The sequence below is a fragment of the Aricia agestis genome, chromosome 2, assembly GCF_905147365.1.
Source record: "Aricia agestis chromosome 2, ilAriAges1.1, whole genome shotgun sequence".
In the NCBI taxonomy this organism is placed as follows: Eukaryota; Metazoa; Arthropoda; class Insecta; order Lepidoptera; family Lycaenidae; genus Aricia; species Aricia agestis.
In genome coordinates, this window is record NC_056407.1 from 20,995,345 (window position 1) to 21,012,710 (window position 17,366).

The 17,366-nt window shown below is 38.7% G+C and overlaps 1 protein-coding gene across 2 annotated transcripts in view; it reads right to left on the reverse strand.

The window, feature by feature from the left end:
- Positions 1-13,733, reverse strand: part of LOC121739332 — a 50,649-nt gene extending 36,916 nt beyond the window's left edge. Inside the window, exons 1-2 of one of the 2 annotated variants that reach the window (XM_042131727.1) lie at positions 13,659-13,692; positions 2,368-2,370 (exon numbers count right to left, since the gene is read on the reverse strand). The gene's annotated coding sequence lies outside the window, so the exon portion shown is untranslated. Of the gene's footprint in view, positions 1-2,367; positions 2,371-13,658 lie in introns of both variants that reach the window. The other variant, XM_042131736.1, reaches the window with a different exon arrangement.
- Between the last annotated feature and the right edge of the window lie 3,633 nt (positions 13,734-17,366).

A 17,366-nucleotide genomic window follows, 5' to 3' on the forward strand; every position in this document is an offset into this window, starting at 1 on the left:
CTAGTGATTTCCCGGTTTACACTACTAGATAACGCCGGCAACTCCGTCACTTTTTCCACTATTTTAAGATATAACTATAGATTTTAAAAGAAGTTAAAATATATAAGTAAGTATATCGTAATATAGTGGAAAAAGTGCACGAAAAAATGTGTTTTATTAGTGGTCAACATGAATTTCCACCAAGAACCGACAGTACAATCAATTACATATAAAATTCGTTTATCGTATATTGTTGCGGGATAAAAAGTATCATATTATGTCATTTCTTGGGACTTAAAGTTTTTCCATTCGAAATTTCAGCAAAATCGGTTCAGTGGTTTGGGCGTAAAGAGAGACAGACAGACAGACACACTTTCGCATAATATTAGATTGAATGTATGGATGAGCCCTGGGCATTAAATAAACCGCATAGAAGACCAAATGTGGCTTAAACTTATAATTATTATACAAGATGTTAGTGTTAACACCGTTTTCTTTGAAACCATCAAATGAGCCCGTCAAAATGAACAACTTTTTCTCTGAGAACAATGCTGGGAACTCAAAAAAATCCGTCTTCATACCCATACAAATTGCCAATCCGGGCATCCGTATGGGTATGAAGACGGCCTTTTTTTTTTGAGTTCCCAGCATTGTTCTCATAGAAAAAGTTGTTCATTTTGACGGGCTCATTTGATGGTTTCAAGGATAACGGTGTTTACACTAACACACTGTATATCACATAAATTGATTAATAGGCAGATAGAGGATTCATAGTGTAGAAGACCTACGGAATTTGCTGGTTTTATGTTAAGTAAATGTTAGTCGTGATTTGTCCGCTAAGACCGGCAAAATAACATAAGTACCTCATCTGCATATAAATCAATTATCTGTACATTACTGGATATATAAATTATTAAAATATAAACTTTTTTGCTTATAATATTTTCGTAAATAAATATAATATAAAATATCTATAGAACGAAATGAACACTTCTGCCATTGAGAGTGTTCTTAACAGCGGCTTTACTAAAGCTGATGCCTTAAGTTTTTTGTTTAAGAGTGTCTATTTTTAATTCTTTCTTTATTGTGGCTGATTTAAATAACCACGATTTGTACATGGACAAGGAAAGCACCATGATTTTTCGCAAAAAAAAAAAAATAGTACGGGAGCCCTAGAACATTTTTTTTTATTACCATCAAGCTAATTTTTTGTGAGTAGCTTAATTTTGATAAGACGAATAACATTTTTGTTTGCGAAAAATCTTGAAAGTGGTAGCTAACAGAGATAGAAAGGATTTCACTTTTTGGTTTGATGGTTCTAAAATATATGGATTGTTCTATTTTTAGGACAATGTTGACATGACAATGAAATCCTTTCTATCTCTGTTAGCTCCCAATTTCAAGTTTTTAGCAGATAAAAATGTTGTTTGTCTTATCAAAATGAAGCTACTCATAAAAAATTGGCTTGATAGTAATAAAAAAATTCCTAGCTTTTTTGTTATTTCTACATGCGACTGTCAAAAGCAATCCAGAAAGTATTGCAATAAAACATATATTTAATTAATAAGGAATACTTGTATTACGTACACATCAGAGCAGAGGGTGCTACTAGCAAAACCAGTCCATTACAAATCCGATATGTTGCACACGTCAATCAGAGTGTTGACAGAAACGTTGTCAAACGTGGAACAAAACATTTTGTTTACTGTATATGCTGGTGCTACCGTCTACAGTGAGAGCATTGCTGTAATATAACATTTGCATAGTAAATATTTGATTTTGAAGTGTATTTGACGTATCAATTTGCCAAACCCGTTTATATAAAGTGGAAATACGTAATACCACTATAAATTAATCAATGATTAGCTAACTAGCGGCAAACATCACAAGTGACGTCACCCGCTTTGTACCGACTTGTGACGTCACCCGCCATAATTACCCGACTAATTATAACCCAATTCGCATCTCCGCAGAAATTTAATATGAAATACGGTTAGCCTTTTAATATTCAGCGAAATAATTTCATTAAAACGCTTTGAATTTATCACCGTTTTCCCCCGACGGCGGGACGCTTGACTTCTGTTACATTTTTCTTTACAATAACGTTTTAGATATTGTGGCGGAACAACTGGCGCTAGAATCCTGCATCGCACTATCGAATATCTTCCGACCGAGCGAGGTGGTATGCAGGGTCAGGCTGGTGCCCAAAAGATTGATTTCATCTGTCATATTATACATACGATAGCTCATGGAAGGGTGAGGTCACGACCCTCAGACATGAGGAACACGACTGGAGGAGGAGGATACATGCGATACACTCAGAAAACTTCGAGAACGTGATGAAGGAGCTAGCTAGGAGCGAAGAAGGCGCTAGCTGGTCTGCCATACATTCTCCTCCGAAGAACAAAGAATCAGTAAATCGCCAGTGCCTGAGAGCTCCAGTAAGTCAGAACTAATACAGTGAGTCCCAGTGGAAGTGGTCATTCCCACGCTTGAACAAGAAACCGGCCAAGTCGGCCTGTGATCAGTTCGACCAGATCGATCGGCCTATAGTTGAGCCTTTACAAGGTCAACGACTTGTTTACGTGGCTTCCATTCTCCATTAAACGCTTAGACTTCTCTGTAATTTAAATTAGTAAATTTTAATTTAACTCCGTGTAACCCTTGGAATGTTAATCGTAAAGAGTGTAATAAAGCTACGGCTGAATTACTACGACGTAGCTGGGTGCTACGACGTAGCAGTCTACGGCGTAGCCGGTTGCTACGACGCAATTTAGGAGCTACGACAGTCCTAAAAGCTGGATTATTTGAATTCCCTATGAAGATTGAATATGTATGATAATATTGGACTATGATTGGGTTACTATACTCGTTGTTCCTTGTCAGGTATATTTTAAATATTAGATCAAACAAATAAATAATTATATTACTATCGGACTATCGGTCATAATTTTAGTGCTTTCAAAATTTACGTAGGATAAACTTGCATGAGTGTGTATTTTTGCCATGAAATAATGCGTTATTTAGGCAATTTTTAGATTTTAATCAACTTATCGCAGTACCCAGTTATCGCAAATTTATGAGAAAAAGAAGTTGCAGGAAACATCAATATTTTAAAAAGCTTGGGAGGTATCAAGGGACACCCGAATGGAACGAAGTTATTTCTTATGTTAAAAAAACCTGTACACATATTATATAATCAAAAAAATATTAATAAACGACATCCATTGACGCCCAGGAATACTAACAAGGCCAAAAACACCATCTAGTTGACGCACAGGAATACTATAAACGCCCTCTGCTCCTACCATGTAGGTACTAATAAAAAAGTGTCGAGGTCAAATATCGTTCTGTCTAGTCTATCTAGCCTTTACGCCGAACGCGCGATAAGGAACTTCGTTCCAATAATTTATAGTTAAGTACTAAAAAAAATGATATTTTCTGCTACTTAAAAATATAATATGTTTTAACAACTATACGGTAGTCGTTTACTATAAAATCATGCATTTTATACGGCAATAACTTTTATAACAGACATAATATCATCAACGCGGTGAACGCTAATAGATATAATTTAATTAATTAAGTTGACATACGACGGTAATTATTGTCAGCGAATGTAAGTAATTGGAATAAATTGTATAATATACTTTAACATTCAATTAGGTACATATTTAATTAATTTAGTTTAAATAATTCAAATTATTCTAATATTGAATGAGTATTTAATACGTAAGTATACAATAGGTGTACATGTTAAATTCTTATATTTTAATCCTTCATCAAAGAATTTTTTAAATTATAATTCCTTCTATTTTTTTACAAAAAAGGTGTCTCTATAATTGGAACTAATGGCAAAAACCATCAATTGGAAAAAATTTAAAGCTTGGTAATTATGTTTTGACTATCGAAAAAGGTAATTCGCTGGATCGTTTGCTTTTAGTTATATGTAAACAACAGTATAGAGCAGGGGTTCCCAAAATGTGTGCCGTGGAAAGGAAAAAGGGGCGCCGTGTGTCGATCCTCCATCATTATCCAAAACCACAAATATTATAAAATAAAATTATAATATTAATTATGGAAAGCAGGTAGATGATAAAATATTTGTTTATTGTATTTACCTGCAGAACGTAACCTTAGTCTAAACGTAACTATAATGTATCTTTTTCTTCTAATAGCTAGGTAGAGACTAGAGCTGTAGGCGTGATAAAATATTGGGACATGCAACTGCTCGCAGGCTGATAAAGATTGGGAACCCCTAGTATAGAGAGTATATATTGTGCTTTTGTGTACCATCGAGGAAGTTGATTCCTATGCAATTGACAGACCAACGTTATTTGGTCGAATATGTCAATTCAATGTTTTTTTTTTTTATCAAATAAGGGGGCAAACGAGCAAACGGTCACCTGATGGAAAGCAACTTCCATCGCCCATGGACACTCGCAGCATCAGAAGAGCTGCAAGTGCGTTGCCGACCTTTTAAGAGGGAATAGGGTAATAGGGGAGGGTAGGGAAGGGAAGGGAAGGGAATAGTTGAGGGTAGGGAAGGGAATAGGGTAGGGGTTAGGGGATTGGGCCTCCGGTAAACTCACTCACTCGGCAAAACACAGCGCAAGCGCTGTTTCACGCCGGTTTTCTGTGAGAACGTGGACCGGATAAATAATCCGGTCGAGCCGGCCCATTCGTGCCGAAGCATTGCTCTCCCACGTATCAAATATATAATATATTAATTGTGATCTGTCAGCTGGGTGTGACGTAACGCGACCAAACTACTCAGGTCCCCGATTTGCATAGGAATCAACTTATCTGATTGTACCTATTGCGTAAAGACTTGCAGCTTAGGCAGTAGCCACTAGCCAGGCCGCTATATAAAAACGGAAAAAGAAAACCTTACGGCCATACAAATATTCTATTTTCCTCCGTGGAAGTGAAATATGAAAATATAATTAAAATATTTTCAAAGAGAACTTTGTGTTGTGTTCTCAAGTTCGTACGAGGAAGTTATAATCAAACTGTTCAGCTTGAAGGCATAGAGCGACACGTTATATAAACATGTCAGTAAAATGTTCTGAAAATACTTACATGTTATTAGAATAGAACAAACAGAATAATGAATAATAATAATATCTATGGACGCTTCACACCACGTCAGTCTGGCCCTGTGCTAAGTACCTGAAGGACTTGTGTTACAGGTTGCAACGGGAATATATTTAATACTTTTATACTATACATATATTATTTAGGATTTTTATTGTATGATATAATAATATATAATATCATATATAATATGGACGCTTCACACCACGTCAGTCTGGCCCCGTGCTAAGCACCTGAAGGATTGTGGTACCAGACAACGGAAATATATTTAATACTTTTATACTATACATATATTTAAGATTATTTTATTATATGATACACATATTTAATACACATCCATGACCCAGGAACATTGAAAACTTTTTGATCCGTCAGCGGGATTAGAACCCGCGACCCCCGGCATGAGCGTAGCCAACACGCCCAACCACTGAGCCACGGAGGCTGTCTAAATTGTGCGTATATTAAATTAAGCTAAGAATTATGAAGTGAAAATTTCAGGAAAGCATACTTCGAACCAGTTTGGCGGCTAACTATAAGATCACAAGCAATTGCATGTAAATGACAGTGCGACCGCGCCGCTATTATATACCAGATAAATAAGCAAGCCAATGCGATTCCAAGACCGATTAGATCTAGCCTAGATAGTTATTGATCCTAGATAAAATGTATTGTCTTCAGTGGCTATAATCATCATCATATCATATAATATATTAATACGCGAGTGAAAAACTTTGTAACCCTTTTGACGAAAAAATGGAAACGTAGGTGAATGAAATTTTGCACAGTTATAGTTTACATGGTAAAGGAGTGCCTCGAGATAATATTGTTTTAAAACTATGCTTTTATCATATTTTTAACAAATAAACCGTTACACACTCTACAATGTGCACACTACCAACATTTTGAATGACAAGCGACACATGAATTATACTCATTTGTTTATGGTTGAAATTGTTAAAATTAAAAATAGATTGTTGTTTTTTTTTAATCTGAAATAGTACGCATGTTTAAGCATGTAGCCAAAAGAAGAAGATAATTAAATTTAAGGTCGGATTTCGACCATTCGTTTCGTTCAAATCTCGCGGTGTAGCGACCAAACGGCGCATCTGGGCGGACGTATATAAACCCAGCCCTAAAATATAGCGTCTAAACAAATTAAATCAATGAAAATACTACCCCTCACTACTCAGGTTTCGCACTCACACTAGAAAATATTTAAACGTTTAAATATTTTTGATAATCTTTTTTTTTATGAAATAAGGGGGCAAAGAGCAAACGGATCACCTGATGGAAAGCAATTTCCGTCGCCCATGGACACTCGCAGCATCAGAAGAGCTGCAGGTGCGTTGCCGGCCTTTTAAGAAGGAATAGGGTAATAGGGAAGGGAAGGGAATATGGGAGGGTAGGAAAGGGAATAGGGTAGGGGATTGAGCCTCCGGTAAACCCACTCACTCGGCGAAACACAGCGCAAGCGCTGTTTCACGCCGGTTTTTTGTGAGGACGTGGTATTTCTCCGGTCGAGCCGGCCCATTCGTGCCAAAGCATCGTATAATCTCAATCTCAGAACATATTATTATTATGCATTTTTTTCCGCAAGTTGTAACAAACAAAACCGACGGGATGTACACCAAGAACTGCATTCTTGGTGCAGTACTGAAAACAGCAAGCATACATTTGCCGTGCAGTATTTTCTACTGCTGTAAGTACTGTAATAATCATCCGTCTTTCAGAAAGAGGGATAATTATTCCTTCGTTCTGCTTTGCCTCCGTCTTATTAAGTTTCGATGTCACATGTCATGACGAATATTAAACTTTTTTTTTCTATCCTTAAAAAGTGCATTTAACGCCACTAAAAGAGTTTTACCGCGTATTTACCTTATTTAAAGTTCGTTTTGTATGTAAACTCACTTGTTTAGTGCGAGCTCATCATGAGGCTTAAACATGCATAGTTTGGCTTTGAAGTGTAATCCAGTAAAGTGTGCGGCAAATGTGTGCTTATTTGAACTCCAATTCTCGTATCTGAAGCTAGAAAAATATTAAGCTCTTTTTTACCACGAAGAAACCATACATTTTGCATTTTACAATGAAAATGATTATGTCAGATGTCAAAATATGTCTGATGAAAAATGGCCTATTACTATCATTATGTACTGATAACGTTGTTAAAAACGCATTTTTACATTTATTATTATTAGTAAAAAGGACAGAATTTGATATTTAATGTTAATAGAGATCGCCCAATGGTCGAAATTCGACCTTAGTTTCAACGACATTAGGACTACTACCTATATTTTGTAAAAAAATATTGACTTTATCATATTTTTTTCAACTTTTGTCTCTGGGACTCAGCTGATCTCAGTCGGCGGTAAGCATTGTCTGTTATTAGTATTTAAGATTCAATTAAAAAAAAACTATAATCTATTTTCAATTTCAACATGGTGACACCATGTTGTCAACAGACTTCAAACATAAATAAAAGAGTATAATTCGTATGTATAGGCTTGTCACTCAAAAATCTGTAATTTTTTCCTAGTGTGTGTGTTATAGTGTGTGTGGGCGAGGCCGCCAATTTTTGCTGATTTTGTAATTATTTTTCTCCGCCCTTTGTATTTTAAAAAGTATTGTGTTTATCGTATGTTCGAAAACTGCTTCTAACGCAGAAAACAAAGCACTCAAGCATGCATTAGAATTATTTTGGTTCAAACAATACTCTAAAAATATATTTACTATTAAACATAAAAAAAAGGTAAGAAAATAGCTTAAAATATACAATCCGCCTTGGAAGAGGCGCACCTTAACTGTCGCTGTAGCAATAAGTATGGCAGATTTGAAGATAAATCGGATATGTTATGAATCCTTATATAAATGGCTATAACCTCATCTAATTCTTATAGTATTTTAAGATAACTTTCTTTATAAACTTTTAAAATCAAATGAATCGTTAGAAACATCAATTTTACCCCACTTTTTAAACGTCACCAATAAAACCCATTTATTATTATCGTTGGGTGTTAGGGAAGGTAAAATCGGGAGGTGGCAACGCTGAGTTTTTGCGTATTCTATGGAAAATCTCGTAATATCCGCCATTTCTCGACAGTTCACATTTGAACCTCAGACGGGCTGTGTACACAGTTTTTTCAAAGGAAGTTTTTTTGTGACACAAATGTAAGTATTACTGTTTCACATAAAACTATCAATGCATCATGTAAGTAGTCAAAAGGGCCATCTTTAGGGCTATGATACAAACCACATTGTGTATTAATTACAGAGATAAGATGATTTTCTCAACGCTACGGTAGCGTTGAGAAGGGTAATTCGCTACCATTTTGGTGCTCCAACGTCACCAGCAGCTTAGATATTCGCCAATTCCTCAACGCTACCAAATAAAGGTGAGTATCCAATGGTTTTTCACTTTTTGTTATGCAATAATAACTAGAGGTAAAGTACTTAACTACATAAACTAGAGGTCGCCTAGTGGTCGACCTTAAATAATAATTTAAATTAATGGTTTGGACGTTATTAAGATTCCATTGTTAAAATATTGATATTTAGAATCATGGATTTCATTCGAAATTAATAAAGGGAATTAACAAGACGACAGTTACTTTGTTAAGAAATATGAATAAAATGAATAAATACTTAGGTATGGAAGCTTTAGAAGAAAAAACCGGCCAAGTGCGTGTCGTGCCACGCGCAATATAGGGTTCCGTAGTACCGCTAGTTTTTGATAATTTTTGTATGGTCAATGAATGTACATTTGTAACGTATTTTACAATACTAACAACATCATCACAGTTATTTTCAAAGGAATTTGAACAAAAAGTTCCTTTATACATCGCCGAATACATTTTTTTAGTTGATCGACTATTAGTTATTACTCAATAATTTATGAAGTCTTCTTAGCCGTGATAAAGGGGTACGAAGATTTTGGCCAACCTACTTTCGCTAAATGTATTTCCCATAATGTATGATGCCATACTTATTTAGTCACTTCAATAAAATAATATGGTCGAAATCGGAAATACTTTATATGGCAAAACAACGTTTGCCGGGACAGCTAGTTTAATATAAATATTAAAAATAATATAGTATTGTATTGTACGAACACCTTAACAATTATTCGTCACTTTAAACGCTACTGTGACGCTATTACGCTTTTTTCTTCTGCGTCATATCAGCAAAAATTGGCGGCCTCACCCGTGTAATGTTTTATTTGTAAAAAAAAATGCATGATATAAGCATAATTACAAAATAATATTAGCTCGATGCACTCCTTCACAAACTATTACTGTGCAAAATTTCATTTACCCGCGTTTCTCCATTTTTCGTCAAAAGGGATACAAAGTTTTTGGCTCACGTATTAATATTATATAGATAAGTATAAAATATGCACGTTTATATAAACTGTTGGTATGTCAATACCAAATAAATAAACGACACTGCTAAACATATTTTAATGTTTCACGGCCCTTATCTATTAGATAACATATCCTGAACCCTTAACGGTAACCCTTTATTTTATCAGTTACCAACAACTATAAAGCATGTCTCCTCTAATGAACTTGAAGTATCTTTAATTAATTTAGGTCTCGATAACTCTCGAGGCTAAGCAACTCGAGAATATCCAAGCAATTAAAATGCTCCACAAAAGTACAAGTTTCCTTACAATGAATTGTAGTATTTTTAATTAGTTTTTTTATGTCAGTCGCTTTAATTATTGGTTTTATAATTAGCAGCTGAAGAATCCGAAACGTCCTCCAGTGATGTCATTCTTTTCAAATACAACATAAGAATAATAAAAGCTCCCACACCGGTTTCGGTGACGGTGGCAGGTTTCATTGAAACCAGGCCAGCTACGTAGGAGTAATTTTATAGTACCCAAGTGTGTGTGCAGTACACAAGAGCACTCTATGTTCCTTTACTCTCATAACCCAGTGGGACGGAAGACCGATACGACTGGCGAGAGATCAGGCGCAGGATCGACTTTTTACATGCCCATCCGACGCATGGATCATCTTACTTGTCAGACAATCAGGTGATCAGCCTGCATCGTCCTAACCAAACTTGGAAATAACATGTTTCCAACGCGGGAAGCGAACCCACGACCTCCGACTCAAGAGCCGCGCTCTATACCACTAGACCACGTCGGCGTAGGCGTTCGACAACATAAGGATAATAACGCTACAAAATATATAGTGATACTAGATGACGCCCGCAACTCCATTGCGCCAAAAATCGTTTATCGCGGGGAACCGTCAAGTTTCCCGGGATAAAATTATCCGGGATATAATTATTTGACGTGGGAGAGCCATGCTTCGGCGCGAATGGGCCGGCTCGACCGGAGAAATACCACAGACTCACAGAAATGCGGCGTGAAACAGCGCTTGCGCTGTGTTTCGCCGAGTGAGCTGTGTTGGGCCTCCGGTAAACTCACCGGAGGCCCAATCCCCTACCCTTTTCCCTTCCCTACCCTCTCCTATTTCCTTCCCTACCCTCCCCTATTACCCTATTCCCTCTTAAAAGGCCGGCAACGCACCTGCAGCACTTCTGATGCTGCGAGTGTCCATGGGCGACGGAAGTTGCTTTCCATCGGGTGACCCGTTTGCTTGTTGGCCCGCTTATTTCATAAAAAAATCCTCTGTTATTTCTCGGAACCCAAAGTATCTCCATATAAAATTTTAGGAAAATCCGTTCAGCGGTTTGAAGAGGTGAACACAAAAATACTTTCGCAATTTATAATTTTAGTAGGGTTTGGAACTATGGACATTGCTACAGTTTTCTATAAGGCTGAGTATTTTAACTAAGTTATACGGGAAGAATGATCGCTTCGGTCTAACTGATCACAGTCCGGGCTTGATTGTGCATTCCCGTGTATGTGCACTAGGTCAGGTCGGCCTGCCATCAGTCTGACCGGATCAATAGGCCTAAACGTATATGGGCGTTTATATATTCCAGTTTTCTGTCAGACAGTGGTATAAATGATTATTAATAATACTCCCCAAACCGGTTTGACGGTGACGGTAGCCAGTTTCATTGAAACCGGGCCTGTTACGCAAGAGTAGTTTTATAGTGCCCAAGTGTATGCGCAGTACACAAGAGCACTCTCTCTTCTTTTCACTCTCATAACCCAGTGGGACGGAAGACCGACATGACTGGCAAGAGATCAGGCGCAGGACCGACTTTTTACATGCCCATCCGACGCATGGATCATCTTACTTGTCAGACAATCAGGTGATCAGCCTGCATTGTCCTAACCAAACTCGGAAATAGCATGTTTCCAACGAACCCACGACCTTCGGAGTCGAGAGCCGCGCTCTAACCACTAGACCACGGAGGCGTTATAAATGATTACTCTCTTTTCAAAGGACTTAGACGAAATTCTTCTTTCCAATCAAACTGGAAAACCATCCAATAATGATGTAGCTTCAATATTAGCTCTTTAATCAACATAATGGTTCTTTATTCTCTATTCTCCATGAGCTCTACGTGATAAAATGAATTGTTAATTTGCACGTAGAATTTACAATGTATAATTACTCCACGCCACACAGAAACTCTCGATGCAAAGTTAGTTTTGAATTCATTATTTAATTGATGACTTTAATTGGAAACAAACGGGCGAAATTATTTATTAGTTTTATAATTAAAATCTTCTGAAGCGGTTATGTTTGTTTGTCAGTGTACGTGATCTGATCTAAATCTGATGTAGACGTGGGAGAGCCATGCTTCAGCACGAATGGGCCGGCTCGACTGGAGAAATACCACGTTCTCAAAGAAAACCGGCGTGAAACAGCGCTTGCGCTGTGTTTCGCCAAGTGAGTGAGTTTACCGGAGGCCCAATCCCCTACCCTATTCCCTTACCTACCCTCCCCTAATCCCTTCCCTTCCCATCCCTACCCTCCCCTATTACCCTATTCTCTCTTAAAAGGCCGGCAATGCAACTGCAGCTCTTCTGATGCTGAGAGTGTCCATGGGCGACGGAAGTTGCTGTCCATCAGGTGACGCGTTTGCTCATTTGCAGCCTTTTTTCATAAAAAAAACGTAAGTTGAAGAACGAGTAGATTGCCGACGCGTGTAGGAGAAGTAATATTACCCTCTGTTCCGGCAAAAATTCGTTCTAATTTCGGTGGTTTTGTTCTATATCCTACCAGCACTTTCTTACCTTTACACTTAAGTACAAAAAATCGGCCAAGTGCAGAAATATTAATTTTATTTTTAATTTTTAGGATTTTGTGAATATTTCGATTGCCTACCTGTTGCCATTATGGGTTACGAGCAAAAAAGGCCAAAAATCACAGACCGGATAGACATCGAAGTCTCAAACAGTCCCGTTTTTACCCTTTGGTTATGGAACCCTAAAAATAATACATCTTGGACTAAGGAAAACACCGATGGAATACCAATAAATATGAGGTATTCGTCCGTGGTTCCACTACCTTAAAGTTTAGGAAACCCTGTCCCATTGAGTGTCAGAATTTAAATTATCTATAAATAGTTTTCACTACTTCCGTGACCTTTTCAAGCACCGCCCACGCGAATAAATATAGCTTAAACCCACTAGCGCCAGTCTAGGCTATTGATAATCGTGTATTGAAATATCATGTTTTCTCCTTCATTAACACAAAGAAAGAGAGACATGAGTGGATGAAGTAACTAGCATTTTTTAACATACGGACCATAACCCATTTTTCCATTAATATTTGAACAAACCTTGTAACTTACCTACTACATTTTTCCTATTGTAAATCACCTTATCGGTCGGCAAAAAAAAATAATTTTCAAATAATTAGTTACCAAATTCATTCGATCATGTCTTCGTTTGTTAAACTATAAAAGTTGTTGGCTAAGCCACAACGCAAGATTTATTGCATGACATAATGATTCGTTATTACGTGAGCATAAATTAATAAAACTAAAAGCAGATAAAATTGTTAACCTTTTAATATTTACCTAAATGCACTTGATATTACAAAACATAACTATAATTACTAATGTGACTATTATTGGAATAAAAAGTCATTAAAATTACTACAAATATAAAAATAAAACCTTTTAAAAGTTATGAAAGCTTGCTGTTTGCTAAATAGAATTATTATTTATGATTGCATATGAGTAAAAATCACAAGTACACTTTAAAAGTTATTAAATAATTACGTATTTTCAAGTCCATATATTATGTTAAATTATCTATTTTGTAAACTACTAACTTCAGAAAAAAAAGTTTGATTTCATCCTATTTTACTCTTAAGTTCGCGTCATAATTAATACCTCGATCGTAGAATCGCAGACACAATAGATTTTCAATTGTTATTCGGTAGCCGGGTGCCGCTTGGGGATTGATGGGTTAAAATATGTAGGGCAGAAGACATAAGTATAAGGCCATCAAGGAAGACAATCGGAAGTTCCTCACGCGCAGGTCATGCGCACTGACCCGCCACAGGAAACCCGCCCTTATTGCATTCAAACTTTAAACTTTTACACGAAAAATGGCAAAAATCCTGCACTCTTTTCCCACTTCTTACACCAAAATAAAAAAAAAAATTTTTTTGGAAAATACTCGGGGTCATAAAAAATATACTTACAGTAGGGTCATTCCAATATATCACTCGATACACCTGTGGCGTCACCGAGCGCGCGGCCGCCCCGCGTACCGACCGAGCACAGACTGAGTCACCCCGCGGCCCGCCCGCGCATCGACCGCCGCCTAATATTTTATTACATCGATTTTTTTTTATTTTAAATAAAAAAATATATTATATATTAAATGCGTTTACTAAAAACCCTAATGGTTTTGGGTACGAATGTCTCGACTAATCTTGGGAAGAAATAGTAAAACACGTGTGAGCGTACGGAGCGTAATTGGAATAGGGATTCGAAAGGCTTATTTTAAGTCTTACAACAAAAGATTTAAACAGCTGTTGAACAGTTGATTAAAAAAATCGGTACATAATGATCTGAAAACAACTGTTAATAATAATAATAATAATAAATATACTTTATTGTGCACACGTTAAGAAGAAAATTACAACATTTATTAACTAATACAGTGTACTACAATGGCGGCCTTATTACTAATTAGTAATTTCTTCCAGGCAACCACAGGTAAAGGACTGAATATTATTGAATTATTATTATGAGTGTGCAATATTATAGTAGATAAGATGACATTATTTTTAATGATACATACACAAATACATACATACCAACATTAATATAATTAGCGCGTTGGCTGCTTCGACAGGAGTAGTAAACCATGAGGAGCCCTTCATAGTACGGCCACAGAATGTGAAATTCGCTCCTAAAGAGACGTCCGTTTCAAGTTTCCTTTTGATCTTCTTAGTTTATATTTCTATTCTATAGTTTTATTGTTTTTTAACTCTTATTATCGTATAGTTTTATTCTTTTTAGCTTTATTTCAGGCTATTTTAAGAACGTTTTTCTTTTTAAGTTGTAAATGTTAAGCAATAGCCAAGATGCAGGGACGTCCACTGATGATGCGATCGTGCCGCTTGAAATCTTAGTGCAGTGTACACAATGTCCCCAACCCCGATATTTCAGAAGTGAGAGGGGCCTACGTATTCACAGAGGTAAGTGCCATAAGGAGCCTTTACTCTCTTCTCCTTCGGATGCTTCAGTTTCACCTTCCCAGAACTCTACCGCACGGGAACCCTTTTGGCAAACAATATCCAAATTAAAACAATCTGTCCCAGTGCTTAGGCGGATCCCTAGGGGTGCTAGAGTAGCCGTAGCCCAGAAGCTTGCCGAAACTATCCACAAAACGGTGAATGAAAACTCGAGGCAAGCCTGGGAAAACCTCTTGACGTTTCCCTACCGCACTCTTCACGTGACTAGGGATCCCCAAAATAATACCTCCCTCACTTCCCGTGTTAAAAAGAACTGCGCCTCTGATATTGTTTTGAATCAAAATTTTCCTTTATGTTCTTCAGGCAAAAATAATATTGTTAAAAATGTTGAAAATAAAATTAGTGAGGGGGATATTAAGGGCGCTGCGCGGCTGCTCTTTTCCAGCGACACGATTGCTCCGAACTCCCCAGAAACCGTTTCGGCCTTACAAAAGAAACACCCCCATCAACTGACTTCTCAACACATTTCTGACGCCCATGACGGAACACCACCTCTTCAAACGTCAGTCGACAGTGTTCGTGGAGCCATCATGTCTTTTCCTCCGGGTTCAGCAGGCGGTCTCGACGGTATCACCTCTCAGCATCTGAAGGACCTCACCAGCGGTTGCTGTGGGGATGCCGGAGAGAAACTCCTGCAGGAGGTCACGAATTTGTGCAACCTCATGCTTCGTGGTGAGGTTGCTTCAGATATCGTAGACATCCTGTATGGAGCAAACCTCTGCGCGCTGAGGAAGAGAGATGGTGGCATTCGACCGATCGCTGTCGGCTCAACATACCGGCGCCTCACTGCCAAGATAGCCTGCAGGTCCATAAAATCTCTGTCATCATATTTCCAACCCAAGCAACTTGGTTTCGCCTGCAAAGGTGGCTGTGAGGCAGCCGTTCACTCTTTTCGCACTCATGTTCAAAATTCAAAAAATAGTATATATTTAAAGGTGGATGTTTCAAACGCTTTCAATTCTGTAGACAGGGTCGCCATGTTAACACAGATAAAAACCAAAGCCCCCACCATTTTACCCTTCATGTTACAGTGCTACCGAGATCCCACTAAACTCGTTTACCAGAACCACTTAATCCAGTCTGAAGTTGGCTGTCAACAGGGCGACCCTCTAGGTCCAGCAATTTTCAGTCTAGCTATTCACCCGGTCATCGAACTCCTAAATTCCAAATTCAACGTGTGGTATCTAGATGACGGGACCCTTGCCAGCGACGCATCTACAGTTCTTTCGGATTTTCAGACACTGATTCGCGAATTCAAAATTATAGGCCTAGATTTGAACCTGGGGAAGTGTGAACTTTTTGTCCCTGATGATTGTGGGGATAGAGATGAGATAATATCCAGTTTCAAGGCCGTCGCCCCAGAATTATCAGTGATTGAGAAGAGTGCACTTTTTCTCTTGGGTTCACCTGTTCTAGCCGATTCTTTTCCGGACTATATAAATGAAAAAACACGGAATTTTAGTGAAAGTTTAGATCGTCTTCTCCAAATTAACAGTCACATGGCATTTACTCTGATTCGATATTGTTTATTCGTTCCAAAATTTACGTATGCTTTGCGGTGTTGTCAGCTCTGGAAGTTCCCAGAACTTCTCCATAGCTTAGACGACACCCTAAAGCATACGCTTTCCACAATTTTAAACATAAAATTTGATGAACGTTCCTGGACCCAAGCTACACTACCAGTAAGGTTCGGTGGCCTGGGAATACGAAAAACATCGGACACAGCTTTACCGGCGTTCTTGTCCTCGGTCCACGCAAATCGCGCAGTAATAGCCAAAATCTTAGAGCCCTCATCTTGCCCATTCGTCATTCCCTTTGCGGACGAGGCCAAGGATGCCTGGGACATTGCTAGTGCCGGCAGCGAGGTTCCCAAGAACACATCTTCCCAAAGGCTCTGGGACGAGCCCATCTGCGAACTGGTGCGTAATAAACTGTTTAACACGTCTACCAGCGCCGTAGAACGGGCTCGACTTTTGGCCGTGGAGAGGTGGGAGTCGGGAGCTTGGCTGCAGGCACTGCCATCTAAAAACACAGGAACATTGCTGGACCGTAATACATTCCGTCTTGCCACTGCCCTGCGTCTTGGTGTCCCCCATGTCGTCCCCCATCAGTGTGTTTGCGGCGCGCGCGTTGACAGCTATGGTCACCACGGGTTGTGCTGCTCGCGAAGTGCCGGACGCTTTTCACGGCATCACAACCTGAATGACCTCATTCGTCGGGCTCTTGTCACTGCCGGCGTGCCAGCGATACTGGAGCCCTCCGGTTTGGCGCGCGACGATGGCAAGAGACCCGATGGAATGACCCTGGTGCCCTGGAATGTGGGTCGGGCCCTTGTGTGGGACGCTACTTGTGTCGACACACTCGCCTCGTCCCATATTCAGAGCACCTCGAGCTGTGCGGGCGCAGCCGCAAATCAAGCAGAGAACCTCAAGCGGCGCAAATATGAGAACCTCAGCGGAGATCTTATATTTGAACCGTTTGGGGTGGAAACTCTAGGCGCATGGGGTCCGGGGGCACATAAGCTTTTTAGAGGAATATCTAAGAAGCTTGTTGAAGCCACCCGAGACCCCAGAGCTGGGAGCTACCTGGCACAGCGGATAGCAATTGCCATCCAACGTGGCAATGCTGTCAGCTTGCTGGGCACTC